The sequence below is a fragment of the Equus asinus genome, chromosome 16, assembly GCF_041296235.1.
Source record: "Equus asinus isolate D_3611 breed Donkey chromosome 16, EquAss-T2T_v2, whole genome shotgun sequence".
Taxonomy (NCBI): Eukaryota; Metazoa; Chordata; class Mammalia; order Perissodactyla; family Equidae; genus Equus; species Equus asinus.
The window spans coordinates 2,994,367-3,022,140 of record NC_091805.1 but is presented as its reverse complement, the minus strand read 5'-3'; the positions used below and the strand labels follow the sequence as shown (position 1 = coordinate 3,022,140).

The window sequence follows — 27,774 nt, the reverse complement described above, 5'->3', positions numbered from 1 at the left end:
CAGCTCCTCATAAAAGAACAGGGAAGCCTGGGAGAGGATTTCCCCACATCTGATGTGCCCCTGCGGGACCGCCGTCAATCTTTAGGACCCTGCCAGTTCATAGTAAAAGGGAACTGTTTCCTGTAAACTTTATGTAGTTCTCAACCCACTGTTAAAATCAGCAGAAAATGCTTTTTGAAAAAATACGTACCACGAGAAGATTTTTTTTCAGAACTAACAGTGTATTTATTTTAAGGCACTCAAATGATTTGTCTATTCTAAAGCCTCGTGTCTTAACCAACTACTGTAAAATCTTGTCTCTTTGAAAAGTGGCAGGACTGCAGATGGCACTAATGAATTTGAGGGAGAAGGGAGAGATTTAGTGCTTTTTGAGAAGAGCAGAGGGGCGATCAACGTGAAAATCGCAGAGACCCAGCAGGCCTGGGTGCCTGCAGCACAAGCGCTGGCTTCTGCTTCAGATGAAAATTACCCCTTAATTTTGGCTCTTATTTCCCCTTGGTCATAATTACCTGTTATTATAATAATCTTATTACCACAATACAAAACTCCGGAGGATAGAGAAAATATAGAAATCACCACTAATCCTATCACCAACCAATAACAGCATTTTGGAGGGTTTTTTTTTTTTTTCCTGCAAGTCTTTTTCCCTCCGTACGAGCTTCATTCCTCCAGTCACAATTATTTATTGAGCAACTGCTATGTGTTGGACACTGTGTTCTTTTCCATGGTCGCAGTCATTGTGGTGAACACAATCTTTGCCCTCGCTCTCACCGAATAGCATAACAGCTTATATTTCTAGCATTAGAAAAGAAAAAGGCAACATAAAAACCCTCAGAATTAAACATCCTGGAAGCCCAAGGTGATGTTCCGGAGCATCTTGGTACATCCTCCACGTGCGAAGGAACTCGGGCTCTGAAGTCTGGTTGTTTCTCATTGTTTGTGCCCAGGAGACCAGGCTGCCCCACCTGCTTGGAGACGGGGCCCTCACTTCTCTCTGGGCAGGTGCATTGACCCCAACCACACATGGGCCCTTGACGGGGAGAGAGAGACGTCCTCCCCCAGCAGGCCCCTCTACTCCACACCTCCTGCACCTTCTCCCCTCTGCTGACCTGAAGCTTGGGCCACCTGGAGGCCTGGGACACTTTGTCCCAAGGAGAAAGCCCCAAACCTCTAGAGAGGCTGTTCTGCCCCTCGGGCCCGTCAGAAACAAGATGGCAGCCTCAGCTTGCCACTCATGCCCTCCGTGAGGGTCAGCCTGGGGCTTCACCCCCTCCAGGTGCCTGGTTCTCGTGCCTCCCACACTGGCATGTAAACACAGAAACCACCAATCTTCTTGGGATCCAACAACTAGCGTGGGACGCCTCTGTCCCCATCCCACCTCTCAGGACCCCAGGACCGTCCTTCTGTGCCCCCCTTACCCTCTCCCCCTCTCCCGTCCCCACTAAGCCACTCTCCTCGGCATTCAGCAGCTCCCCCACCCAAACCACCGGAGCGGCTTGAGCTGATAGAAAATGAGGAGATGGGGGTCCCACAGACTTCTTGGCGCCTCCTCATGATGCAGGGGCTCACTGAAGGGGAGAGGCCCCAAGGAAGTGGGGGTGCTCACCTCCTTCCCCTTTCCTCACTCACTGCCATTCCCATCACGGTCCTTGCTCTTAGAGTGACAGCCAACACCCATGAGGACTGAAAAAATAATCATATTAATAACAAGTCAAAATTTCTTGACGGAGCCCATAAGCAGGAAGGTCCTTCGTGTTGAATCAGGCCCTTATGTGGATCAGCTCATTTAATCACTGGAATTATTGGACTATAATAGTTGGATTATATAATGCATTAGATTATAATAGTTATTATCCCTATTTTACGCATGAGGAAGTTTAGGCTTCCAGAGGTCACGTGACGTGCCCGAGGTCGCACAGCTACCAGCAGAGGAGGTGGGGTTAGGCCCAGCTGGCCTCACTCCAGAGCAGGGTCCCTGGCCACAGTCCTACACACCCACCAACGCCCCCAGGTACCGGTACCCACCATGCGCCGGGCATTAGGTGGGGCCTCTATCGGAGTTTCTCCAATCCCACAACAGCCCTGTGAGGCAGGTGCTGTCTCCTAGTAGTAAGGAACCTTCTGGAGTCCCGTAGACTTTGCCGACAGTCTTTCCAATTCAGTTAAGTCCATCACCTCGGTTTTGTGCTCTTTCCCATCTGCTTTAACGCACCATGCTGCAAGAACGTGGATTTCAGATGGAACAGACCTGAGTTCGAGTCCCAGCCCTTCCACATAGCAGCTACGCCAGCTATGTGATCTCGAGCCTTGTTTCTTCTCACAATAATGGGGGTAAATAAGTCCTCCCTGACGGGGTGGTTGGGGGTAGTTAAGCGAGCCAGCACAGGTGAAGCTGCTTCCCTGGCATCAGTATCCAATAACGGCCATGCTTATCAGTAATAAACAGTCAGGGTCAGAGCCATGAGCACGCTCAGGCCGCATCGCTGCTGCTAGCGGGCCTTCCCACAGTGTGGAGGCTTGCACCCCTGGGCCTGACGAACATCCCAGCCACGGTGCCGGGGCTCCTGCATGAGTGACAGGAAACCATGCGACTTTTGAAAGGCTTGCTTGCTTTTATAGGGCCTACTTGCAGGAATGTGTGCCTTTTCTAACCGTTCATAGAGGGTAGACTTCTTTGCAGCCTCCTCGTCACAACTTTGTAGCACAAAGTTGCTCCCATGGTGCGTTGGAAGCAAACGGAGCGCTATCTAACTAATGCCCCTATTTACAGGGAACGTGGCAGGTGGGTTTGCTCCTTGCCAGCTTGTACTCCGAGAGCTTGGAGTTGCACCAGCCACTCATAAACCAGGATCCTCATATCTTACCCAAGGTGTCTGAACGCCTGCTTCTCAGCACTCCTCTGCTCTCTCGCTACCTAATTTCCACCAAACAAAAAAGGCCGTGTCCTCTGGGGAGATGCTCTTAAGGGGAAAGCAAGCCAGCTGCCCCCACCACACACACAGACAAATCCCCAGGATATTTGTATTAAAAAGGAAGTGTAAAATTTTGCAATGTTTGGGCATGGGAGAGGAACTATTTTTTCCACTCCACCTGATCCTCCTTACACATCAGGTTGGCCTTACAAGTAGCTCCGAATTGCCATACAAAGGCGGGAACACTGGGCCTACCTCTGGGATTCAGCCTTGTGACCTGCCAGCTGTGTGACTCTGGGCCAGTCGATCGTGTCCTCTGAGCCTCAGTTTTCCTATCTGTAACAGGGGGCAGATAATAACCGCTAGAGCAGTTGTAAGGACTAAATCAAAGAATGGACGTGAAAGCACTTTGAAAACCCTGTTTAGCCGCAGAGATATGAGATGATTTTGTGGACTGTAATAATTAAAATCTAAGTTGTTGTTGTTAACCATAATACTAACAGTGATCTCGATTTGTGTTATAGTCCCGGTAAAAAGCACTTTTCAGAGTGACATCCAGCTTCGGTCTGTGATCGTATGGTTTACTGGTACATACTTGTGCACGGGTGGCAAGTGACGTTCCCAGACGTGTCTAAGCCAGTTGTCACACTAGGTGGCCATCACTCGAGGGCCTGACTCCTTCTCTCTGAAGAAGGTGGTCCCGTTTGAAGGAATGGCACACACTTGGCATGTTTGAAGAGTGGCAAGGAAGCCGGCATGGCCAGAGCAGAGTGAGCAAGGGGAACAGGGGAGGAAACGAGCTCAGAGCAGCTGGAAGAGAGAAGGACGCTGAGGGCATTGAGAGGCATTGGGTTGTCCTCTGAGAGGGAAGGGAAGCCACTGGAGGCTGTGAGGGTGGAACGGCACGACCTGACTCAGGTTCTGTCTGGAGCATTCCGGGGCAGGGGTGGAAGCAGAGAGGCCAGTGGGAGACCACCATCCTGACGAGGGGCACAGTGGCACAGACCACGGAGTCGGCGGAGGTGGGGGCAGTGGCTGGGCTCTGGATGTGAGACAGGATGTGTAGGAGAGAGGGATGTCACGGACGATCCAAGGGTTTGGCCTGAGACACTGGAAAGAAGACGGTGGCGCAGGTCTGGGGAGACCAGGAGTTCTGCTTTAAAAAATACTTGAAAGAATTATGCTTTTGAGTTTTATCAAGAAATTTTTCTGTACGTGATTTTAAAAAAAAAAGGAGGGGTCGGCCCGGTGGCATAGTGGTTAAGTTCGGAGGCCCAGGTTCATGGATTCAGATCCCCTGTGTGGACCTACACCACTCGTCAGCCATGCTGTGGTGGCGTTCCACGTACAAAATAGAGGAAAATTGGCACAGATTTTAGCTCAGGGCGAATGTTTCCTTAAAAAAAAGGAAAAGGCACACATATACATAACTCACGTGCTACTTTTCAGAGAAGTCACTCGAGCCGAAAAGCAGGCTTGTGACCCCTCTGTGTCACCTGGGTTTGAGCAGAGAAGAGCAATCACTGTGACTGATGCAGAAAAAGGGATTTAGAGTAGAAATAAATCAATCATTCTGCAACCGTGCCAGCTGCTGGAGAAGTGTCTGCACTGGGCGTCGCGCTAAAGTTGACACGGGTCACCTGCCCTGGACGTTGGGAGGGAGGACTGGCTGTGATGTGATGGAAAGCAAGGACAAACTGGAACCCACGTGGAAAGCATGGACCCACGAAGACAAACCAGAAACCCCGTGTGTCTCCACCACATCCAACCGCAGTGCCGTGGGTGTCCTGCAGGAGGAGCTGCGCCCTTCTCACGCAGCCGCCCACGCTCTGGCCCAGGACTTGAAAAAGCCACTGGAGGATCTAGTGGGAGCTGAAGGAGCTGAAGGAGCCAGGGGCCCGAGTGCAGCCCCATGCCAACGAGCTGAGCCAGCACGTCAGTGACAACGCCACAGTGCCCGCTGCAGCTTAGCAGTGGCTCCTGCTTCACTCTGCCTCCCAAATCTTACTACAAGGTTGCCTTGTAGCCAACTCTAAGTGGGATCCCTACGGGAAGGGAGTTCTGGGAAGCACGATGCCAGCTTCGCCAGGTTGACCTGTTGTAAAGCCGCCACGCCCACTTCACAGATGGAGAACAGGAAGACCCAGAGGGGAGCGACTTACTGATGCTGGCAGAATATTGTAGCTGGCGCTTTGTTGGGACCCAGTTTTGCTGACCCCCAGCCCATAGGCATTAGTTCACATTTCTTGGCTGTTTGCTGTTTCCAGAGACTGAACCACTGCATCCTGTGCTCACCACAACTCTCAGGAGTAGGTATTATTATCCCTGGTCTGCGAGTGAACACAGGGAGGTTCAACGAGGGGAAGTCAATGCTCCAGCATCCACAGCCATGGAGAGGGCAAGCCGAGCTCCGACGCAGGGGCTTAGACCACGAGCCCTGCTCTCCGCCTCCGCCTGCTTGGTCTTTCCACTGCAAACTCCACATCCCACCCAATTCCCAGGTGGCGGATCAGAAGATGGCTCACACAGAGAGAGGCCCCGGTACCCAGTGTCTCGTCTGTCGTCTGTGGTGCTGGCCTGGGGCCGCTTCCCCCTTAGTCCAGGGACAGTGCGAACACGCATGGGAAACACCTCTCTCAGGGCACCTAAGAGTTGCATTGAAGGGAACATGTATTGCACACATGACGGGCAGAAGTCACGGAGCACAGACTCGAACCCGAAGGAGCCGGCCTGCTCTGGGCCACAGGCCCGGAGCGTGAGAGTCAGGAGTGCCCCTCCGTGCTCAGAAATGTCCTGACTCCAAAGAGGCCAGAACATAGAGCTGGGTGGGGATGCAGAAGGCTATTGCTTTATAAGGAACCTAAGATTTGCAGCTTTAGAGTTAGCAACTGACTCTACTGTCGACGAAAATAATCCGCAACCAATCTGTAAATGAAAATTTGGGTGAGTTTATTCTGAGCTGAAATCTGAGGACCATGGCCCAGGGCCTTTCTTCCCGAAGGAAGAAAGGGCACCAAAGAAATGAGGTGCACAGAGTGGTTATATACCCCCAAAGAGGGTGCTTTACATATGCTTGAAATGTCCCTCCCACAATAGTCACAAGATTGCCCTCTCGGCACAGCGCTTGATGGACACAGCAGGTAGTGGGTCTGCTCTCTCGGAGGGCGTAGCAGGAGGCAAGTCTATTGTCTCGAGCTGGGCGGTCACAGGTGAGCGCAGCAATCAGTTTCTAGCCTAAGGAAAGATGCTTAATCCTTAAGGAGACGCCAACGTTGGGAGGGGGAGGGAAGTTGCACCTTTAGCTCAAGGGCCTTTTGCTCTTGCCATAGGGAATCTCTAAAGCAGACATACAACGCATGCTCAACGGCCTGGGTCAGGCCCTTTTGGAAAGACAAGGTCAGGCCGAATTAGGTTTACACCAAAATGGCTTCCTCATATATTCCAATATATCCTATTACTTGCCATTTTTATTTGACAATACATTCATTTAATTCCGTTGATAACAGTGACAAGAAGAAGGATATTATTACTGATTCTGGTTGATTGCTTATTTTGTGCTGGGTACTATCCTGAGCGTTTCCCATAAATTGACCCAGTTAATGCTCACAGCAAGAATATACAGCAGAAAGTCTTATTATCCCCATTTTACAGGAGGGCAACTGAGGCATGGAAAGATTAGGTAACTTGCCCACAGTCACAGAGCCCAGGGAGTCAGCCTCCGGAGCCTGACTTATCGACCTTCACGCCAGTCTCCTCTCAAGAACCCACAAGGGAAGGAGGAGGGAAGAGAGGGCAGCAGGACTACGGTTCCCATTGTGCTGATGAGGAAACTGAGGCTAGGGTGGTTGAATAAGGTGCCTGAAGCTACTCTGCCAAGCCCAGATTTGAGGCCAGAGCTGTTGGCTGGCAGATCCCTGCTCCTCCACCCTGCCCTCCCTGCTGGGTTAGCAGATCCCTGCTCCTCCACCCTGCCCTCCCCTGCTGGGTTAGCAGAGCCCTGCTCCTCCACCCTGCCCTCCCTGCTGGGTTAGCAGAGCCCTGCTCCTCCACCCTGCCCTCCCTGCTGGGTTAGTAGATCCCTGCTCCTCCACCCTGCCCTCCCCTGCTGGGTTAGCAGATCCCTGCTCCTCCACCCTGCCCTCCCCTGCTGGGTTAGCAGAGCCCTGCTCCTCCACCCTGCCCTCCCTGCTGGGTTAGTAGATCCCTGCTCCTCCACCCTGCCCTCCCCTGCTGGGTTAGCAGATCCCTGCTCCTCCACCCTGCCCTCCCCTGCTGGGTTAGCAGAGCCCTGCTCCTCCACCCTGCCCTCCCTGCTGGGTTAGCAGAGCCCCTACTCGCTCCGCTCTGCCCCTGGGCCCTGTAGAATTGGTGGCACATTCAGGACTTGAAATCACGTCTTCTAACGTCCACCTCAAGCCCGACCACAGTTGCCCCAGTTTGCTAGAAAGACTTATTGCTTTGGATCCTCAAGTGGGCAATTTGGCCTCCAAAGTCAGTCTAGAGGCCAAAAGCCGTCTCCACAGTGAACAGAAGGATCTTCTCACATCTCCAGTCAGGAAGGGATCAGCATGGGCTTCCCCGCCTTGGAAATGTTGCCTCACACCCTGGAACCAGAAGGACAAAAACAGTCTGGTTCTTGAAGGTTGGCAAGCCCAGCCCTGGTCCATGGCCATAGCTGTGGTCGCCTCAGTGCTCAGCCCCTCGAGGGCAATGGCAGCGTCACTCATCCGTACTTCAACAGAACTCATTCACCCGGCAGGGTTTGCTGGTTCCCCTCCACACGAACACTAGGGGTGTGGCACACGGGAGGGGGCTCGCGCACAGTCCCTGCCTTCAGTGGCTTTACTGAATCACTGGGAAAGCTCCAGTTCCTCTCGTCACCTCCTCCCCCACCCCGTACCCAAATAATACCAAAAACACAGCTGCAAGAACCAGTCGAAGCCAGATGGGAAACGGCTGATAACATTTCTCTCATCATTCACTCAATTAATAATAAGTAAATATATGTTAACATTCTCTTGTTTGTCAGGCACTAGGCTAGCCCCTTTGGATGTGACTCACATTTAATTTTCCTAACACCCTGTATGGTAGATATTACTAGCTTTATTCTACAGATAAGGAAACGGAGGCACATGGAAGGAAAATGACTTGCTCAGGATCACCCTGTGAGATAGTGTTAACAATTCTAGAACCTGGTTCTTCAGACCTCCAGTTCAGAGTTCTTTTAATCCCATCACTCTAGAGAGGGAATTATAGGATCCTGGAGGAAAAGGAGTAAAGCCAGCATGCGAAGAGGAGCGCGGCAGGCAAAGCAATGGGGAGGGGATGCTTTTTACCTACTGACGTAGGGCAGATGGGACTGAGACAGCCGGCTGTCCAAGGAACCAAGCCTCACAGCCCCCTTGCATAGTAGATCCACGTTCCTGGGAAGTAACTGCCGAGCCAGGGGGCCCCTTTCCTTTCGCATCTTGAGGTGGCCACATGACTTGTTCTCGCCAATGGATTGTGAACAGAAGTGATGTTTGTCACTTTTGGGTTGGAGTGTTCAAGAAGTGGGTGTGCCTTCTCTGTGCCCACTTTTCCCATTGACTGTGGAGGTGGAGGATCCTTCGGACACGGGGCTCCTGCACCCCTGCTGGGGGAGAGCAGCGAGGCAACAGAAACACATTCCGGCTGGATGTGGGCAAGAAACGAACTTGTATTCTACTGGTCCATTACACATTTGGGGTTCATTTGCTCCAGCATCTAGCATGAGCTTAACTAAATATGACCAATGAGGCCAAAGAATCAGGCTCTGGGTTGTTATGGAACATTGTTCGTTCCACCTCACAGGAAGTCAATAAGTCAGTAAGGTCCATATGTGTGAGTTAATCGGCCTTTGGAGGACAAGAAAGGCCCGGGTCGGCAGTGTGGCCTTCACTGGACTGCGTCTTGAGGGCTGGAGCTGTCTCTGCTGTCTGTGTCCCCGCGTCCAGCACAGAGCCTGGCCCACAGGACACATCCGATATGTGTTCATGAGAAGATGCCCTCCTCGGTCCTCGTCGCCACCAGCACACAGTGAGTGGATGCAAGACCGAAACTTAGTGGCAAGTCCCTTGAAGCCAGAAACAGAGGGGGTATCTCTAAAATGTCTAGGAGAGAATTTGAACTAAGCCTAGAGCCTCTCTCAGCCAGACAGACCCGACAAACACTACAGCAGATGGCAGTACGGAAACATTTTTGACTTAAATGACATTGTACTTAACAATAAAACCAAAGAAGAAATCCCCCCATAAAATACGCCTGTGAAGGCCCCACCAGGGACAGGTTCCCCGGTGATGATTTGAGCGTTTCCATCCTTCTTCCTAACCCACAGCCATCCCTCGGACGCTCAAGGGATCTTTCTGCTTAGGAAGCTTGATGGGCAGGGCCTTGGAATCCCCGGGGGAGAGCTTACGGTAAATGTTTTAACAGGGTACGGTAGCCAAAATGTGATACTTGATGCAGGAGGAAGCCCAGATGGTGGCTGAGATGGCAGGAAATGCCATTTTCTATTTTATCTGGGGAAAGGGTTCTCCCTGAATTCCAGAACCTACCGTGATCTGGCCTCATAGATAACCAATTTGAAACCTCCACACAAAAGAATCTCTTCCTACTTATGAGGGAGGGGGTCCTGAACCGCTCCATCTGGGACCACTCAGCAACTGGACCGGCTTGCTCTCGCTAAGTTGTTGCAGAATTCTAATTCCTGAATTCCAGAACCTATCGTGATCTGGTCTCATAGATAACCAATTTGAAACCTCCACACAAAAGAATCTCTTCCTACTTATGAGGGAGGGGGTCCTGAACCGCTCCATCTGGGACCACTCAGCAACTGGACCGGCTTGCTCTCGCTAAGTTGTTGCAGAATTCTAATTCTTCGGCTAAGAAAAAAATGTCTTCGTCCGAAGGCCCGCGGGCAGATGAACTCTCAGGAAGCCGTGAGAGCCGCGCTGGCTGACTCGCACTCTGCGGGTTCCACTCCCTCACCACCCCGGGTTCTTTGAGGATAGTTATCTTCACAACAACTCTGGAGAGCAGACATCGTTCCCAGCATCATACAAACTCGTCAGTTGAGGCAGCCAGCCATCCGGCCCGGGGACGCCAGGTCCGGATGACACCAACACCCAGCACGCCCTGCAGGTGCCCCTTAGGAAGTCCGGCCCCCACTCCAGATCCAGCGTGCTCTCCACACATCCCCACTGCCCGGGGAGAGGGAGACATTCCTGCCCGAAACCCCACTCAGGGTTTGCTTTGCTGAGGCGTGGGGCTAAAATATCTATAATTTAAAGGGTCAGGAGACACCATAAGCATATGTTCTCTCAGGAAACCCCGTGGCCCCTCGCTTTATGTCTGGTTGATCTGGCTGCTGTCACCACCAAAGGCGATAACACAGACTTCCCCTCCTTGGCCTCTGTCCTTATGAGCACAGCCTAACCACTGTTCCGCAACCTTCTTTTACAGTGAGGTACCTGAAACATAACACTCTCAGCAGTTTAGGGCACAGAACTGCTGTTCACATATTCTGGGTGTGTGGGGACTCGTCCCCATGGAGACAGCTCCAATTCAGGTCCTGAGCTTTGCCGTAGAATTCGGCCATCAAAGGTGGCTTCAGGAAGCTGCCTGTGCTGCCCACACCTCTAAGCCTGCCAGACCATTTCCCCGAGCGCAAGTGCCGGGGTGCCGAGCCCTTCTGGTTAGAAACCAAGGGCGGTCCCTCGAGTTCAGACCAAAACGTTCCTTCCAGAACCCCCTTGACCCGCCTCTGCCACCTGCTTCCTTCCTGAGCCTCTGAACTCCGCTCTCTGGGGGCCAGCCACACCTGCCCTTCACTCAGACCCCTCTCAAGAGGTTTCGTTCTTTTTTGTATCTTTATCCTGTAGGATAATTATTTTTTAATTTTTAAATCGCATGGGCATTTAAAACTGCCTGTTTATCACAAAAATATGACAAAAAGCATCATCCACAATCTGACCCCCTTGTGCCCGTCCCAAGTTCATTTCAGACGCTCTAGTGACAAAGTCAGCGCAGTCATGTCGCAGACACAGTTTTGGCAGTTGCTCTATTCCTTTGTGGCTGGAATGGCAAACGCGGCTCATCCCTTACCCTGGCCCCGGTGAGCCTGCCTGGGCGGCTGACTCAAGGTCCTCGGCTCGGCCAGAAGTGTGCTGGGAGCACTGAATGGTTTCCGCCCAGTTCCCATCAGGGAGAGGGGCAGCGAGGGAGCATGCGGACCTGTCTGCTTCACCATGTTGTTGATGCTTGCAGTAGACTGTCTGCAAACACGGCTGCCGCCAATTCCTCCCAGCCCGGGACCCGCATGCATGGGTCTGTTTGCCCTGCTCCTGAATCTGGGCTGGATTTTTTACCGATTTGACCAATAGAATGCAGTGGAAATGACACTGTGACTTCCTGTCCTTGCAAGGCCTTGCAGCCTCCATCCACCCTCTTGGGATCCAATGACCACATAAAGAGGCTGGGCTTAGACTATGTGAGAGATCCCACAGAGAGAGAGAGAGGCTCAGTCAGCCCCTGACGTTCCAGCATCTCAGTGCAGCACAGACGTGGGAAGGAAGCTGTCGCGGCTATACAGGCTGCCGGCTGAATGCATCCACGAGTGACCTGGTCAGTACCACATGCAGCAGAAGCACCGTCTGACAGAGCCCAGCCAACCCGCAGAATCCTGAGAAATAATAGAACCTTGTGGTTTTAAGCCACGGTTTTGGGCTGTTTTGTTACTCAGCAGTAGATAATGCATACAACTCTTTTATTTCAACAGCTACCTCTCCTAGTTTCCACTTTAGACCATCAAGTCACCTCTTGCATAACATCCTCCTTGAGCTTTCTCCCTCCAAATGGAGACTGCAGCTCTCTCTTTCGTGTGCCCTCTGAGCCCTTACTTCTCATTGCGCATGTTTATTTGCGCATATGTCCCCCCTCCGTGGACTGTGAACGGCTGGAGGCCATTGTTTGGGTTTTGTCAATGTTTGTGTCACCAGCTCTGCAAGGGAAAGCCTGGCAAGGTGGTAAGAGCTCAATAAATGTCTGCCGAATGAATAAACTGAATGAATGAATTGACTGTTGCCCCGCATCTCCCCTCTGCCTGCAACACTGCCTGCCCCGCCCCATGCGTGGGCTCGTCTCCCTCCTCCACCAAACCTCTTATCAGCAAGGACGTCCTCTACCACCGTGTCCAAAACAGCAGCTTCCTCCACCCTCCTTTACTTTCCTTCTTGGCACGTATAACCCCCGGAGAGTTTATACACCTATTTATTGTGGTCTCTCCCCAATGGACCGCAAGCTCGTGATGGCAGAGACTTTGCTGTGTTCACTGCTGTGCCCCAGGACCAAGAATGATGCTTGATACCTGGTAGGCGCTCAATAAATACTTCCTCTATGAATAAATAAATGGATGTGTGTGTCAGAACAAGAACAACAAAATTTGATAGTTTTCCCACTTTTGATTTGGGCAGTCCTGAGTTTCAGCTCGGGCCCTGTGGTTGGCCCACGCCCATGTGGGTCCCCCTTCCTTCCCCGGCACGCAGAAAACCACTCACCCCAGCGACCCTGCAGTGAGGTGTGGCCACCGGAGGAGACCCGGCCCCCGGCCCCCGGCCCCCGGCCCCCGGTCCCCGACCCGGCAGGGGCAGGGATGGCTAGCGCTTCTGGGCTGCCGCACAGCTGCTTGGGCGTGGCCCCCCACCAGCTCTCGCCCTGCCTCGTGTTGAGATGATGAAGACACCAAATCAAAGGATCCTGGGTTGCTGAGCCGTGTCTGGAGAGCAGCTGCCCTGGAGAGCTGCCCATCACCACAGGGGACTCTGCACAAGTCAGAAATAAACTTGCGTGAAGTCCCCGAGATTTCCGAGGGGGCTGCTCCTGCCACAGGGCCCTGCCCAGCTTGATCTGAAAAAGCCTATTTGGTTCAAATTCCTTTACATCTGAGAAGTAGAAGAGGCCAATGTTAGGGGAGAGAGGGAAAGAATGGGATGTTTCCATCCCCCAAACACTAACCCGCAATTTCAAAGGACAGAAGTGTCCGCAATGAGCCAGGCGTGGTGCCGCGTCTCAAGCTGGGCCCTGGGGAGCAGGGATGCTCTGACTCAGCCCCTGTCCTCACAGAGCTCACAGACCATGAGAGCCGGGCATGTTGTCGAATAGGACGTGAGGCTGTGTGGTTATGGTTCTACCGTGGACAACGTGCTCAGGACACCAGAAGGTGGGACAATTCCTTCTGCCTGTTTCCGTTTTACTGGAACACTCGCAGGAGCCCTCGGTCAGACCGTCTCCACCAGGTACAGTGGCCAACAAGCAAAGGGGGCAGTTCCCCTTCCGTGCTTTCCACACCTGCCGCTGGCTCTTCATCCTGGCTCCTCTGTCCCAGAAGGAAGGCCTCCCCTGGCCCTGCAGGTCTTCCCCTAGGCCTGCCGTCTGCAGTCAGAGCCCTGAGCTGGTATACTAGTCAGGATTCTCCAGAGAAACCAAACCAGATTGTTTATTCATTCATTCTTTCTTCATTTATTTGCTTATTATAAGGAATTGGCTCAATGACTATGGAGGCCGACAAGTCTCGAGAGCTGCAGTCAAGAGTTGCAGACCCAGGATCGCCAGTGGTAGTGCTAGTCCAAGTCCGAAGGGCTGGGCAGCAGGAGAGACGATGGTGTGAACTCCAGTCTGGAAGCCAGCATGAGGGAGAGACTGAGGTCCCAGCTCAAAGCAGTCCTGCAGGACGAGCTCCCTGGAACTCAGGCTTTTGGTTCTGTCCACGTCTTCAGTGGACTGGGTGAGGCCCAGGCGCATCAGAGGGGCCGTCTGCTTTACTCAATTTACCCATTCAGATGTTAATCTCATGTCGAAGCAGCCTCACAGACACACCCGGAATGACATGTGACCAAGCGCCTGGGCACCCCTTGGACCCAGTCAAGTTCCCACACGACATGAACCATCACAGCCAGTGACCCTGTCCTGCCTGCTTTCCCATTGATTCTCAGCTAGTTTACCTTCGAAAGCAAAAAGGAGAGGAGGAGAATCCAGTGGACCAATGCACAACAACCACGGATGCAAACCTCCTTCGTTTAGTGGCTACTGACAGCCAGGCGTGTTGGGCGTATTCTCTCTAGTCTTTCCTACAATTCTGCAACATGGAAAAATTAGCTCTGCTCTATGATCAGGGACTTCAAGATCAGAGACGTTGAGCACCTGGCCCAAAGTCACACTACCCGTTGGTCACTGTATCTGCTGGTGGCTCTTAGGGGTCTGGACAGCACGGGCCTCCTCTTCTAAGTCCTGCCTTGTGACCCAGCTCCTGACTGTAATACCTGAGCTCTTTCTGCGTGCTCCTGACCTGATGGCTATACTTTCCGTCCTATGTGTTTGTAATAGCAAGGTAAAAAATCCCATCCACTTGCCACTAAATAAGAAGAAAAGCATCGCTTTTAACTAAAAGGACGTGGTCGTGGCAGCAGGAAGCAAGCAGGGCAGGTAGATCAGCTGATTGCAAGGAGTTCACAAACCCACGTCCCTGGTCTTCTCCCACCAACCTCAGCTTGCTCCTTCTGCAAAGTCAGGACGGGAGCAGCCTCTGGCTCTGAAGGGCACCCAAGAAAAGCCATTCCGAAGCTGGTGCTCTGATGGCGGGGTGTCTCCTGGGTCTGTTGCCCTTCAGCCTACAGACCTCCACGACTTCTTTGCCTGGGTTGGTTTTATAGTTTCTTTAGGGCCAGGAGGCTGCTACTTCCAAATGGCCCCCTACCCTTTATTCATCACTCAGTTCAAGCATTTGGTCCAGTTGCTTCTCCAGCCAGGCGCAATTACGGAGGAGGTGGGGAAGTCAGCCAGCTGGACTGCAGGTGCAGATGCCTCAGGAGAAGTCAGCGCTGCTGGCCTTGCAGCGTTGGGGGCACTAGGGGAGGACAAGGAGTGAAAACACAAGCATCAGGCAGTGTCTTAGTCTGCTCAGGCTGCTCTGACAGAACACCATAGACTGGTGGCTTGCGACAACACAAGTTCGTTTCTCAGAGTTCTGCAGGCTGTGAAGTCCAAGATCGAGGGGCTGGCAGGTTCGGTGTCTGCTGAGAGCCCGCCTCCAGGTTCACAGACGGCCGTCTTCTCACCGCAGCTGACACGGCTGGAGGGGAGGAGGGAGCTCTCTGAGGCCTCTTTTTGAAAGGCCCTAATCCCATCCAGGAGGGCTCTGCTGCAGGCCCCATCGCCCCGAGGCCACACTTCCAAATACCACCACGTTGGGGAGTAGGTTTCAACATGTGAATTTATTTTTAAATTATTTTATAAGATCATATTGGCTTATAATATTGTGTAAATTTTGGGTATAGATTGTTATATTTCAGTTTCTGTGTAGACTATGTCATGTTCACCACCAATAGTCTAGCTTTTATCCAGCACCATACACACGTGCCCTGTCATCCTGCCTGCCTCCCCCCGTGCCCTTCCCCTCTGGTAACCACCAATCTGTTCTCCCATCCACGAGTTTGTTTCTCTTCCACGTCAACATATGAATTGTGAGAGGACACAAATACTCAGTCTATAGCAGCCAAGGAACAAAAGATTTTTAGGAACAAAGTGTTTCTAATCCTTATCTTTTGCCGAGGCACCTTTAGCCCAAGTACAAAGACCTTTCCTTGCTTACAAAACCCAACTCCGTTGGGGTAAAGGGCAAGATAAACATGCCATTCTAAGAGTTTCTAAGGACAGGTGTGTGTGCGTGCGCATGTGTGCACACACGCATGCTTAAAATAGTTCTCACCTACAATTACAGTCGGGCCAAAACTTGAACCCAAATGCCCCTTACTCCAAAATCCACGCAAACACCACGCATCCTCTGTTTAATCCATGTCACATGTTGCGTGTGTGGATGAGAAAACACTGATTCTTTCACCTGACATGGAAGCTCCCGGGATCTCACAGGGACCTTTTAAGGACAATGCTTTAACCAGTGATTTTCAGTCTTTGTTTTTGGGTCCAAAGAAACCAAAAACAAATGTTTGTGTTTTCACCAGGAGCAGTAACTCACTGTAGCACAGACATAGAGTTTAAATGTGGGGGTGGGGGAGTGGGGGGAAGAGGGCGGGTGTGGACTGAACAAGCGCTCAGGTGCTGGATGCCCGGGGGGAGATAAGCAGCGTGGGCTCCTTCCTGGCGCGGCCCCTCAGAGCGGACTGTCTAGTCAAGCTGTGGTCATGCCTGGTTTTCATGGGTCAGATCTCATTTTCTTTCTCTTTTTTCCAATTTAAATTTAAACCATTTTTTATTAACAAGATGATTAACAATAAACTCTCATCTCCTCGGATCACTCTACATTCCCTTTGCATCTTTGCTGGAAAGTTAGATGAGGCTGGAGCTGCATTTACAGGAGGACACGGCCTTCGGTATCCTAGCGACCCAGGCTGGACTTGCCGTTCCTCTCGAGGCCAGCACTAAACCCTGGAGCATCAGTTTCTTCGTCCTCAGAACAGCTGACCCCAGCCCCTCTCAGGATTTGCAGTCTCTTACATGGAACAGACGCTCAATAAATGTTTTCTGGTCTGCTGCCTCTCACTGAACGTTACTTCACAAGCACATTCCCGAGAATCGGCCTAGTGTGGATACTTGTCATTTGTAGTCGCTATAGAGTATTCCATTGTGATCAGGTCATAATTTGCTCTGTCATTTTCCCACGGTGGGAATTTGGATTGCTTCCAGTTTTCCTTTCTTATGAATTGAACTGCTATGAACATCTTTAGACAGATGACATTTTTCCCCTTAAGTTATTCCCTTGGAGTGGATTCCCAGAAGTGGAATTACGGGGTCGAAGAGCAGGGCAGCTCTGTAGCCTCTGCTATTTATCACCAGATGAACGCTCACTTGCTAAGAGGGTTGTCAGCTGGGACAGCCCAGCATCTGTGGCAGATGTTACAGCAGTTTCCGTCTGCCACTGCTGTTCCTGTCACGAGCCCTACTGGAGAAACCATTCCCAGACTCTCATCCTGCAATTGGCACTAAGTGGTAGGAAATATGGACTAAGTCGAGAAGAAACATAAAGACCCGGAATGTGTCGGGATGCAGGGCTGGGAGAGCGAAGGTCGAGAAAGCCCTCTGGATTAGGGATTAGGCTAGGATATGACCAAGCACTTCGGTCTAGAGGTAAAGGATGCCGAGAGACGAGTTTTCAAATAAGTTAGTGTTTCTTGTTTTCATTCTGCATACATTTATGAGCACTTACCTAACATTTGTCAACACTGACATTTATGTGGTGTCTGAACCCTCACTCACTTTGAAATGTGAGAGGTTAAGGTCTGGTCCTGCCTAATAGGGGATGCTCTTGGCTAAGACACTGGAAGATCTCTCCTCCAGTATCTTGCTTAAGAGGCTGGGAAAGCCAAATTGAGGGTATGAGTAGAGCCTCAAACCAGAGGCAAATAATAAACTGAGGCACAGAATACAAATCAAGAGCTTCTCTGAGATGAGCAAATCAAAGAATCAGGAACCAGAGAGATGGGAGTGTATGTGGAGTGAAGACGAGAATGTGGGGTGGGGGGACGATGGTAAGCAAGGCGCTGTCCTAAAAACTTGTTAATTAAGCTGATCAAATTTCAGATACCCTTACCTATGTTGTCTTCTGCTTGATCTATCCATAACCGAGAAACCCATACTAAAATAGTGAATGATTTGGTAATAATAACTCTTTGTAGATCTAGCAAGGGTTTATGTATTTTAAAGCCACACTGTTAGGTGAATATAAGTTTTCAGTTTTTATCTTCCTAGTAAGTTGGACCTCTTAGCATGATGCTAAGTGATTCTCTTTATCTCTTTTAAACCTTTTTTCCTCAAAGTCTATTTTGGTTTGTGTTGATTTGACTATATCTACTTTCTTTTGGTTAACAGTTTCCTGGTATATTTTTTTCTAGCCTTTGACTTTAAAACTTTCTGTGTTCATATGTTGTAGTCTTGTCTTTTATAGAAAATACGTAGTTAAATTTTGTTTTTATATAATCTGAGAGGGTCTTTGTGTTTTAGCAGGAAAGTTTAATCCATTTATGTTTATTTGGATTGCTGATTGATTTGAATATATTTCTACTCTCTTATTTCTCCTTGTCTTTTCTGTTCATGCTGCCTTTACTATTTCACACCCACCCTTCTGACCTTCTTTGGATTGACTGCATTTTTTCTCTTACCCATCAGACTTCTCCTTCTACTTGTTTGGCAATTAAATGCTCTCTGCCAATTCTTAACAAAATCTAAGTAGTATCTTTATCTTTTTCTCAAAAAATATGACCTTAGAATGACTTAAATACGATCACCCAATCTTCCAAACTTATAAACTATTTTTGTCCATATTTTAGTTCTAGGCTCTCCAAACAGACATTAGACATTATCATTATTTTAGAAATTAAATGTGTTCTTAGTTTTATCTACAAATTACCAAAATCTTTACTAACCATATCTCCTTCCACATCCCAGCCAGTCTGCCTGAAGTACATTCTTTAAAATTTTCCTTAACAAGTGTCTGCTCTTAGATTTTCTCAAATTTTGTTTTTATGAAAATTTTCTCAGTTTTCATTTTTCTGATAATTTCTGTATTTTATTCTTTACTGATAGTTTTCCTGGGTATGGGATTCTAGGTTATTTTATTTCAGCACTTTGAAGATGTCACTTCACCATTTTCTGGCTTCAGTATTTTCTCTAGAGAAGTGAGCCATCAGACACTTTGCTGATCTTTTGGGAAAAGTCTTATCTTTTGTTTCTGACTTATCTTCTATTTCTCCCCACCTCCAAGTATCTTTTTTGATTTTCTGAAGTTTGCCATTGTTTGTGTTTGCATATATGTAGATAGAAAGACAGACAGACAGACAGATAGATAGATAGATAGATAGATAGATAGATATCCAGCTTGGAATTTATTGTTGTTTCGGATCTGAGGATTGCTTTCTGTTGTATGCCTTGTCGACTGGAAAACAGACTCTGAGTAAAAGATCATCATGCAGAAAGCTTACTGGGAAGAGCTCTCAGGGTCAAGGTCTGTGGAGTAAGTAAAGGAATAGGATTGGAAACAAGGTGAAGTTGGGTTGTAATGCAGTCACAAAAATGGCAGCATCAGCCCACCGCATGGGGAACTCTGGTGCTTGGATGGCCCTGAAGCATTGTCCCAAATTGGGGTGATGGGGCTGAGCCTTTATAACCCCATAGCAATGACTCACTGGACTGAGGCTGCCCTCAAGAACGGTGTGTGACATTGGGCAAGACAACTGTCTTCAACAGAAGGCAAACTCAGGGAGTAGACTCAGCTGTACCTTGTCAATGGCCAGCTCTCTTGTAGCTGGAGGATGAGTGCTTTGTCCCTGATGGGTAGGGACAGAACTTGGCTGGTATACCACAGCATCCACCACAGTCCATCTTTCATGCTGCTCAGATCCACTTGTTGGAATATGTCCTGGAAGTAGATCTTTCAGGATTCTGGTGGACATCTTTTTCTGGAGAAATCTAAAAATAGGAAGACAAAGGAATAAACTGCTACTTGACTGCTACACCTGGTCTCAAGGACAAAGCAGACACTCGGCATCTCCTTCCTCTGCCGTCCAGACCCCTCCTCCTCAGCTAGTGCCTCTGCAGGTTTACACGGCTTACCTGGAGGGGTGACCCAGACTCATCTCTGAGGGATCTGACCTGGGGTCACCCTGCCCTTCTCAGGCATTGGCTGCTGCACTTATCTATTTACCATCAAAACTGGCTAAAGAAATACCAAGAAACCGTCAAATGAATCACCTGGGTGCCAAACATATTCTTCCCTGTCCCAATCATGTAACATCGACTCTACCTCTTCCTGATAATCAGGATCAATTGCCCCTGCCAGGAGCCCAAGGGACCAGAGAGCAAGATATAGTTTAAAATTGAATGGAATTCTTTCTGGAAGCATTTCCCCCGCTGTAAGCTAAGACCTCTAACCCCGTGGAGCCCAGAGTTGTGGGATTAAGCACAATTTCCCAAGTGGGTAATTGGGAATGATGGTAAGGGGGCTGCTCCTACATAAACCTCTTGATTTCCAGATCCATGTATTCAGTCTACTGGGGACACCACACCATCTCTGTTGCTTAATGGCAACTACTTTGATTCTGAGAGATAAACGCTGAAACCTGGCCTCTATTTTTGGGATCATATCATCTCTATTGTTATTAGGAGCCCAGCTCTCTTAGAATAAGCTCTGGCCTACAAAGAACAGCCACCACTGAGCTCCACGCTGACACTGGCCTTGCTCCTGTCAGTGCATTCCTTCTTGCTCTGGCAAGTGGAGTGTCTTCTGGGCCCACCTGCACGATACAGCCTCTGGTGGATTTCCTAGCTTTACATAGTTTATTCATCCTAGTTTGCACATTCTCTGAGCCATTTGATCTCTCCTTCCAACATCTTCTGTAGGAACCATGGTATTTCAACATCACTTACTGTGGGTTATAGCCTTCTCCAGCCTTTTGAGAATCATCCTGGATGTGTGTTAGCACTGTCTCCCAGGGTCCCAGTCAGGGGGAGTGCTACGATACCTATAAACCTTCCCTCATCCAGTTTCGTGGTCTGGCCCCGCCTTGACCGAGCCCTCTCACACCTGTTCCACACACACTCTCCCAGCTTCTGTTGGCCCCGCTGCTCGGTTCTGCAGCTGCTCTGGGAGATAGTTGCTTTCTTCCTTCACCTGGCTCAGCACTTCCCTGGCTGGGTTATATTGTGACTTAATCCAATTTTTTGTCTAGTGGCCAAGAGGGTGGCAAATAGGGGTGTCATGTTATCTTGCAAGGCAGAGGCCTCTGCATTGTCTTCAAGCAAGTGGGAGCACAGGCCTTTAACAGGGAGAGTGGGCTGCTCTGCAGGCTCAGAAGATTCAGGGTGATCTGGGGACCCACGATTTTCAAGTGCATCAACCCAGATATACTCCTGCCGTATCTCAAGGTCGCATCCTTTCCCAGTCAGGGCTCAATCTTGGTGGAGTAACTCTGCCCGGGTTTAGAAGCTCAGCTACTGTTATGATTAAATCCTGGGCCTGATCCTCAGCTCTTTCTGTTCCAGACTTCAGGAGGTAAGAATCTTGTACATGCTGCTGAATATTTACCCTCAGCCTTTCATTATCTTTCTCCAAAGCATCATTTGCTCCCAACCACACCCATCCAACTCCTTTCTCTTTATAGCTTCTTTCCTCCATATTACCCAAACTCCCAACCCACCACTGCACAGAAATACACTTGCATATCTTCCCAGTTCACCGTGTGAAAATTTTATCAGTTACACTGCTACCTTGTGCCAGAAGCCGTCTGTGTTCCACCTACCACCAGAGATGGTATTCTTATTGCCAGCAGCGAGCTCAAAAATTGCATATTAACATCTTCACTCTTGGACATGCCAGGAGCCAACTGCTACACTGGCATTTCCCGGGAAGCAAACTCTGGGACGGACATTAGCATTTGTGGTGCTTGCTAGGAAATACTCTCAGAATTGACACCTTGAAGGACGTGAAGGAACAGAATTGAACAGAGGGAGAAGTTAGGCTGTGAACACTGACAGCACGGTTCTCGGCTAATCCCAGCTGGAGATCTGGAGCTTGGACGGACCTGCAGAGTAATGCTGAATCGAGGGGAGGAGGCCGACGAGATCCCTATGCATTCAGACTCACTGAATGCTGACTGCCCTCTGCAAGGCGCTGTGACCTTGGATGAGAGCAATTGTTCACAAAAGTTTCAAGTCAAAGAGAAGGAGAGCCACAGCTCAAGGAAGTGACGTGGTCAAGGAAAGATTTCTTTAAATGAAAAAGGCAGTAGCACTTTTTAGGCTAAAGAGAAGGAACTAGAGTAAATGGGGTTTTTCAGCCATCGGGAGGTCTATGTCCCGACAATGGGTGGGATGCAGAGAAGATTATAAAGGAGAGGAACACACACTCCCCTCCCTTTGCTGAGAATGGATGACTCCATGAGAGAAGCAGCCCTGGAAACTATGGACCAATCGGGAAAACAGTTCTGTGTATGAGCGCAGATGTGTGTGTTTAAAAGTTACTCATTAAACAATCGTGAGAATGGAGAAGTATGCCTGAAACTCACACAGATGGGGAGGGAGATCTTGAAGGGAACCAGACCTGGAAGAGAATCGATGCTTTGAGAAAATTTGCAATTAAAAAAATCTGTTGAACTTATTGAATCAGTATTTCCCAAACTTATATGACCGTGGAACTTTGAAGTCTTCTGGAATATCTACTGACGTATCTCAGAATAGTCCTCAAAACAGCCTGGGAAATGATGAGCCAAGTAATAACCTCAAGGCTCTAATCAGTCTTCTAAAGGCCAATTCACAAATCAGGCCAGAAACGGAATAAAAGAGAAGGATGATAAAAGACTTTCCTATTCAACGATGTTTCAATTTGGAAACCGTTTCCACAGTATCTACCATGAACTAGACACTATTCTGGGCCCTAAGGACACAGACAGGACGAAGGTCAAAGGCCCAGCCCCCTGGAGCTGGCAGTCTGTGAGGGGACTCAGCCAGGTCTGTGAGTAAATATTCCACTGAGCGTTAGGTCCCAGGATAGGAAGGGACCTCCCGGGTGACCAGTATGGAGCTTGTGCTTGTCAGGACAGGCCTGGACTCCTCCCCTCCAGGAGAACGGCCCTGAGGAAGGAAGAGGCAGGAGCAGGGGCCGGGTGAGGGGCCTCTAGGAGAGACAGGAGGGCAGCATTGGGTGAGGATCTGCCGGGACTGAGCCTGCCCTTCCCCGGTCGTGTAGTCTTGGCCCAGGCCCATCTTTCAATCTCCTGGAGCTTCTGTCACATTTGCAAAATGAGGACAGTAATAACCCACACCTCACGGGGGCTCCGCGAGGATCAAACAGGAGAAAGGGGATGTGAAAAAATTACGCGGACTGGAAAGCGCTCCACAAAGAGGGATCTGATGACTTACTGATTCTTCCACAAAGTGCATTTCAAAGAAAGCTAAACAAACTCTCCCAAACTTTCCACTCTCAGGGCTATTTTTATTTTGTGATTTTCCAAGCCTCAAAATGAAATTGAAAAAAAAAAAAAAAGGCTTCAGCGGCTGCTTTTGATATGGCAGTTTATAAGAGTCAGGATGAACTAGAAATCATGATAGCACGAGGCCCAAGTTTACATTCTCGGAGGGAGGCCGCGAGCTGGGAGCGCCAGTGCCTTAGGGAGGCAGCTGAAATCACTAACGCCAGCCTGGTTCTAACGAGCCTGTGTAGTTTTAAGTGGTCTAATCAGCCCTGCTTTTCACAAACACAAATAAATAAAAATTGACATTACATCGGGCAACAATATGGCGTGCCCTGTGCAATTAGAACCAGCTGAGTTGACGTTCCCCACGGTTTACGAAGGAGGCAGCCACGCACCCCCCTCTGGGGACAGATGTCTATGCGACTTCTTAACACACATGTGCCAGGGCAGCGGTTCCCGGTCCCTTGGGGGCACGCAGACTCCTTTCAGATGGCTGGGGATCCATGTGTTACAACAGCCATGTCAATGGACGGGTTGAATGCTGGCCCCCACGTAGACGGAGGCCTAATTTTCAAGCGTGCTTACGTCTCCTGGAGCCTCTGTTCTTTAGCATTTCCTCAATTGACAGAGACCAAAAGGACAAGACTGTGATGTGGGGGTGAGGTCTTTCATGTTCACAAAAGGTTCGCGTGCTCAAAAGCGTTGGATCCCATTGTTCTAATGTGACAAAAGCCTCAGAATTTATTGACATCAAATTTGAGAATGCTCTGGCGCATGAAAAAAAGGAACAACAGAGATCCGAGAAAGGACAGGAGCCAAACTTGTTCTAGAAGTTCCAAAGCCTGGACCTGCTCTGGGAGTCAAAGATCCTTCTGCACTATATACCTCTTCTCCAGCCACCCTGTCCCCGCCCTCCGCCTCACCTCCCTCCAGGGGCAGCTCCACACCACAGAGGGAGTGGTCTCTCCAAAACGCCAGCTCCCCAGCTCCAGAAACCCCCGCTGCCCTGGGCACAAGCTCCAAACCCTTTCAAGACGCTCACGAGGCTCTTGGCAAGACCTACCCCATCCCCACTGGCCTCTGTACTTACACATATTCACATCCTCAGCCTCACCTTTGCCTGAATAACTCCTATTCTCCCCAATTTTGCATCTTGATTTAGATGTCGTCTACTTTGGAACTTTCTGCCAGAATCTTCCCCCTCCAGACTGAGGACTGAGTCAGTTAGCCCTCCTAAGGATGTAGCTCCCTGTAGCTGTGTCGTGGGAGATGGAACGTACCTGATTCCTTCCCCATCTCTCCATCACCAGACCTTAAGCTTCATGAGGATGGGGACTGAGCTTGGTTCCTAGTGTTTCCCTGGGGCAGAAGACCAATAAATAGTCGCTGGATGAATGTGTTCAATGAACGTCTTTCCCATTGTGGGATTTGATGATTAATGTTTTTAGACGGAGGAGCCACTCAGGCCTCATCCCATCACCCCACGTAGCCAGCCACTGACTCCACCAGCCCAGATGGTCCTGGGCACTGGTACTAGCTCTTGCTGGAGAACAGACCAACAGCCCTCGAAGCTTCTGGCACTGGTTAGAAGCTCTTGGAAAAAGAGTTGGGGAAAAAATGAAGACAGCAGAGTTGACTCTGTGGGAAAGACAGAAGAAAGAGACAACTAAAGTACCCATGACCCTCCCTCTCTCTGTCTCTCTGTCTCTCTCTGAGTCATCTGAGTCCTTTGCCGGTCAGAAAACTATTGATATTCTCTCTTGAAGTCATAGGATGCTGCTAAAGGCAAGAGGGTTCAGAGACGGCAGTAAGTGGCCTCAATTTACCCAACAAGAGAGGGCAGAGCTCAAACAAGAGCCCAGGTCTGCCGGTGCCTTTTCCGGATGCCACAGTGCGCAGGCCTTTGCACACACCTCCCCAGGGAGACTGTGCCAGGTCCCAGCAGTAGCACATGTGCCCTTCTGGCGAAGACGGCCTCGGTGAATGCCTGTTGCTCCTTGGCTTGCAAAGCAAATATTTACTCAAAACCCACAGAGCATGGCGCATAAGTCCCTGACAGCCCTGGGCAGTTTCTAACTCACTTATCGTTTATTTCTAATTTGTTTTTTAGTGTGTGTATTTTCTGCATTAGACCTGGAATAAACAGAGTTCAGAGCAGAGGCTGGGTGAACTGAAAAGTGGTTTTCACTAAAAAACTCTAGTCTCGGCCTATTACTCTAGATTCCAATTTCTGACAAGTCCATGAGCAAAATCCATCAGCTTAAAGCGAGTCGGTGCTCCAGGTGGGGGTGGTCTGTAAGGCCAGGCAGCACGCTCTCCCCTGGGAAATGGGCTGGAGAGTTAAGGTTGTCAGCACGTGCATCAGATTGAGACCTGGGTTCTGGTTCTGACTTTGCCTCTAACTAGCTGGTGACCCTAAGCGAGTCACTCAACCTCTCTGAAGTCAGTTTCCTCATCTGTGTAACGTGACTAATGATATTCTACCCAGCTCGCTGTATTGACAACGGACCAGATTGAAGGTGAAGCCCAGTGTCTATCCATCGAGTATTTATTAAAGGTCCACTGGGGTCCTGGCTGTCCCAAGAAGACAGCAGTGAACAAAATGAAATCTTGTCTTTGTGGAGCCTGCATTCCAGTGGGAGGCAGACAGATGATAAAGGAAACGTACGTAATAGGTCTGATGCTAAGTTCTAAGAAGAAAAGTCGTCCTGGGAAGGAAATGGGGGTGATGGGGTGAGTGCCACTTTCTAAAGGGTGGTCAGTAAGAGGCCTCTGGTCAGGTGAGTCCTGAAGGAGGTGGGGGAGGAGGGTCCCATGCAGGAGAAAGGGCGAGAACAAGGCTCAGTGGCGATGCTTGGAGTGTTTAAGTAGGATCACCAGGGTGGCTGGAGCAGTGAGAGTGGAGAGGGGTGGGAGACGGGGTCAAGGAGGAAGGATGCGCTTCCCAAAATTTAGCGTGCATAAGCATCCCTGGAGGTTCTGGGAACGGTGACCCAGAGACGCCCCCAACTCCCCCAGTAATAAACACTAGCCTGGAGATGCACATGCGCAAAGTGCTCTCGAGATCCCCGTCAGCACCATCCCAACCTCACCGCAGAATGCAGAGCGCCCCCTGCTGGCCCACAAACAGGCTCCCGCTCTCACCAGCTCAGCTCACGTAAATCGCAGTGGAGAAGTGCCTGACTCTAGCCCTTCTTGAGGTCAAGCCACCGTGTTTTAGAAGATTGCCTCTGTAGAACCGGACAGTAATTGGGCATGCTCAGATGGAGACATGTGGGCCTGGGCAGCCCAGCCACTCCTGCCTTTGCTCATGAGGCAGGACGTGGTTCTTCATGTGAAGTCTGGCAGAGGGTCCCAGCCTTGCTCCCTTGCCTGACAGTATCCTGCCTACCTGTCCTTTCCAAGAATCAGAGAAGTGTGAGCACGCTGGGCCTGAGATTGGACCATCGCCTGGGAGCAGCTGGAACCTCTGGCAGGTCAACTGGAGCCATCAGCAGGCGCACATGGGCCAGGGCAGGCCGGTCGGCATGGGCACTGGAGGAGCAATGCCCTAGGCCGGCCCAGGGCTCCACCGTGATGACGGAAGGAGTAAGCCTGGCCCCAGACCACAGAGTAAGCACCTACTGCCTTCTAAGCAGTGGGCTCAGCTCTTTTCATGCACAATCTCATTAAATCCTCACTAACCTGCAAAATAGAATGACTGTTCTCTAGAAATGGAATTGAGATCCAGAGAGGCTGAATAGATTGCCCAAGGCCACAAAGCTATTAAGAGGTAACTGGGGGGATCAGAACCCACCGACGCCAAAGCCTGGCCTCTTTCCAGGACACCACAGCTATTGCTTTGAAATGAGTTACTTTATCATGAGCAGCTCAACATGGTCCTCTCTAGAGTTGGGTGGTTGAGGAAAGGCATCCTCCTCATCATCTCAGGAGTCTAGAAAGATGGCTGGATTCTCCAGACAGATTTGAGGCTCAGGTGGGAGAGAGGGGTCCGCCTTCCCCGAGGGCTCCACTGATCTGGTTCGTTAAGGGGATGCCCATCTCCTCTCCATCAGGGCTCTCATGCCTGTGGTCCCTTCAGTCTGGGCAGAGCTGCTGGCACTGGGCACCCTATCCCCCTTCGCATAACTGGGTGCACAGATACACAGACCCCCCCCCCCTCCCCCCGCTGCCCTGCGCCAGGCTGGCTGAGTCAGAGATGTCAGCCCTGGCCTCTGGGTCTCCCCAAGCCTGAAACACTGACTTGTTTTTTAACCGTCTGCCTCTGCCTCCTTCTCCCTCCTTGGGCTTGTTGGCACTCACTCTCATTCGCAGGCACCCTTGTTCGTGAAATATCATCTGCAAATATGGGCATCTCTGCACCAGCCCCACATTGTTGATATCTCTGGAGTTGTTTATAAAAATATCCCTGGCATTCCCTGCCCGACTCGGTCCCACGTCATGTTCCGCGTGCAGGCGAGCCCTGCCAGCCTGATAAGGAGTCCTTTATTTGCCCTTTAGGGAAGTTGTGACTCATGTCCCAGCTTTCCTTCCCTTTCTAGAGCTTGTGGTATCCATAAAAAGGCCATTATAAAGGTCGGGGAGAAGATAATCCCAGCTCTGGGTTTTAAACATTCTCTGAGGACACAGTTGAATCAGTGGTAACTTGTGGCCAATTACTTTGATTCGGAACTAGTTAGCTTAACTGGAGGATGGTTATCTCAGTGACTTGTCTATGCCTCTTGGGACCGGCTAGTTTAGCAAGGGGATGGGTAGCTCAGGAGAAATCTGGTCAGCAAAAGCATGGGCTGGTTGGCTCATCCTGGATTGGAAACTGTAGCTCAGGGGTTGGTTCATGCATTTTTCTGGCTGATTAGCTCAACTTGTTA

General features: G+C 50.2%; 1 long non-coding RNA gene across 1 annotated transcript; it reads right to left on the bottom strand.

Annotated features, from left to right (window-relative positions):
• Positions 1-18,801: 18,801 nt before the first annotated feature.
• Positions 18,802-27,284, bottom strand: LOC139040356 (uncharacterized). The gene is made up of 3 exons (XR_011494741.1): positions 27,209-27,284; positions 19,217-19,406; positions 18,802-18,944 (listed from the first exon to the last, which is right to left on the bottom strand). It is a non-coding gene; the product is annotated as an uncharacterized lncRNA (long non-coding RNA).
• Between the last annotated feature and the right edge of the window lie 490 nt (positions 27,285-27,774).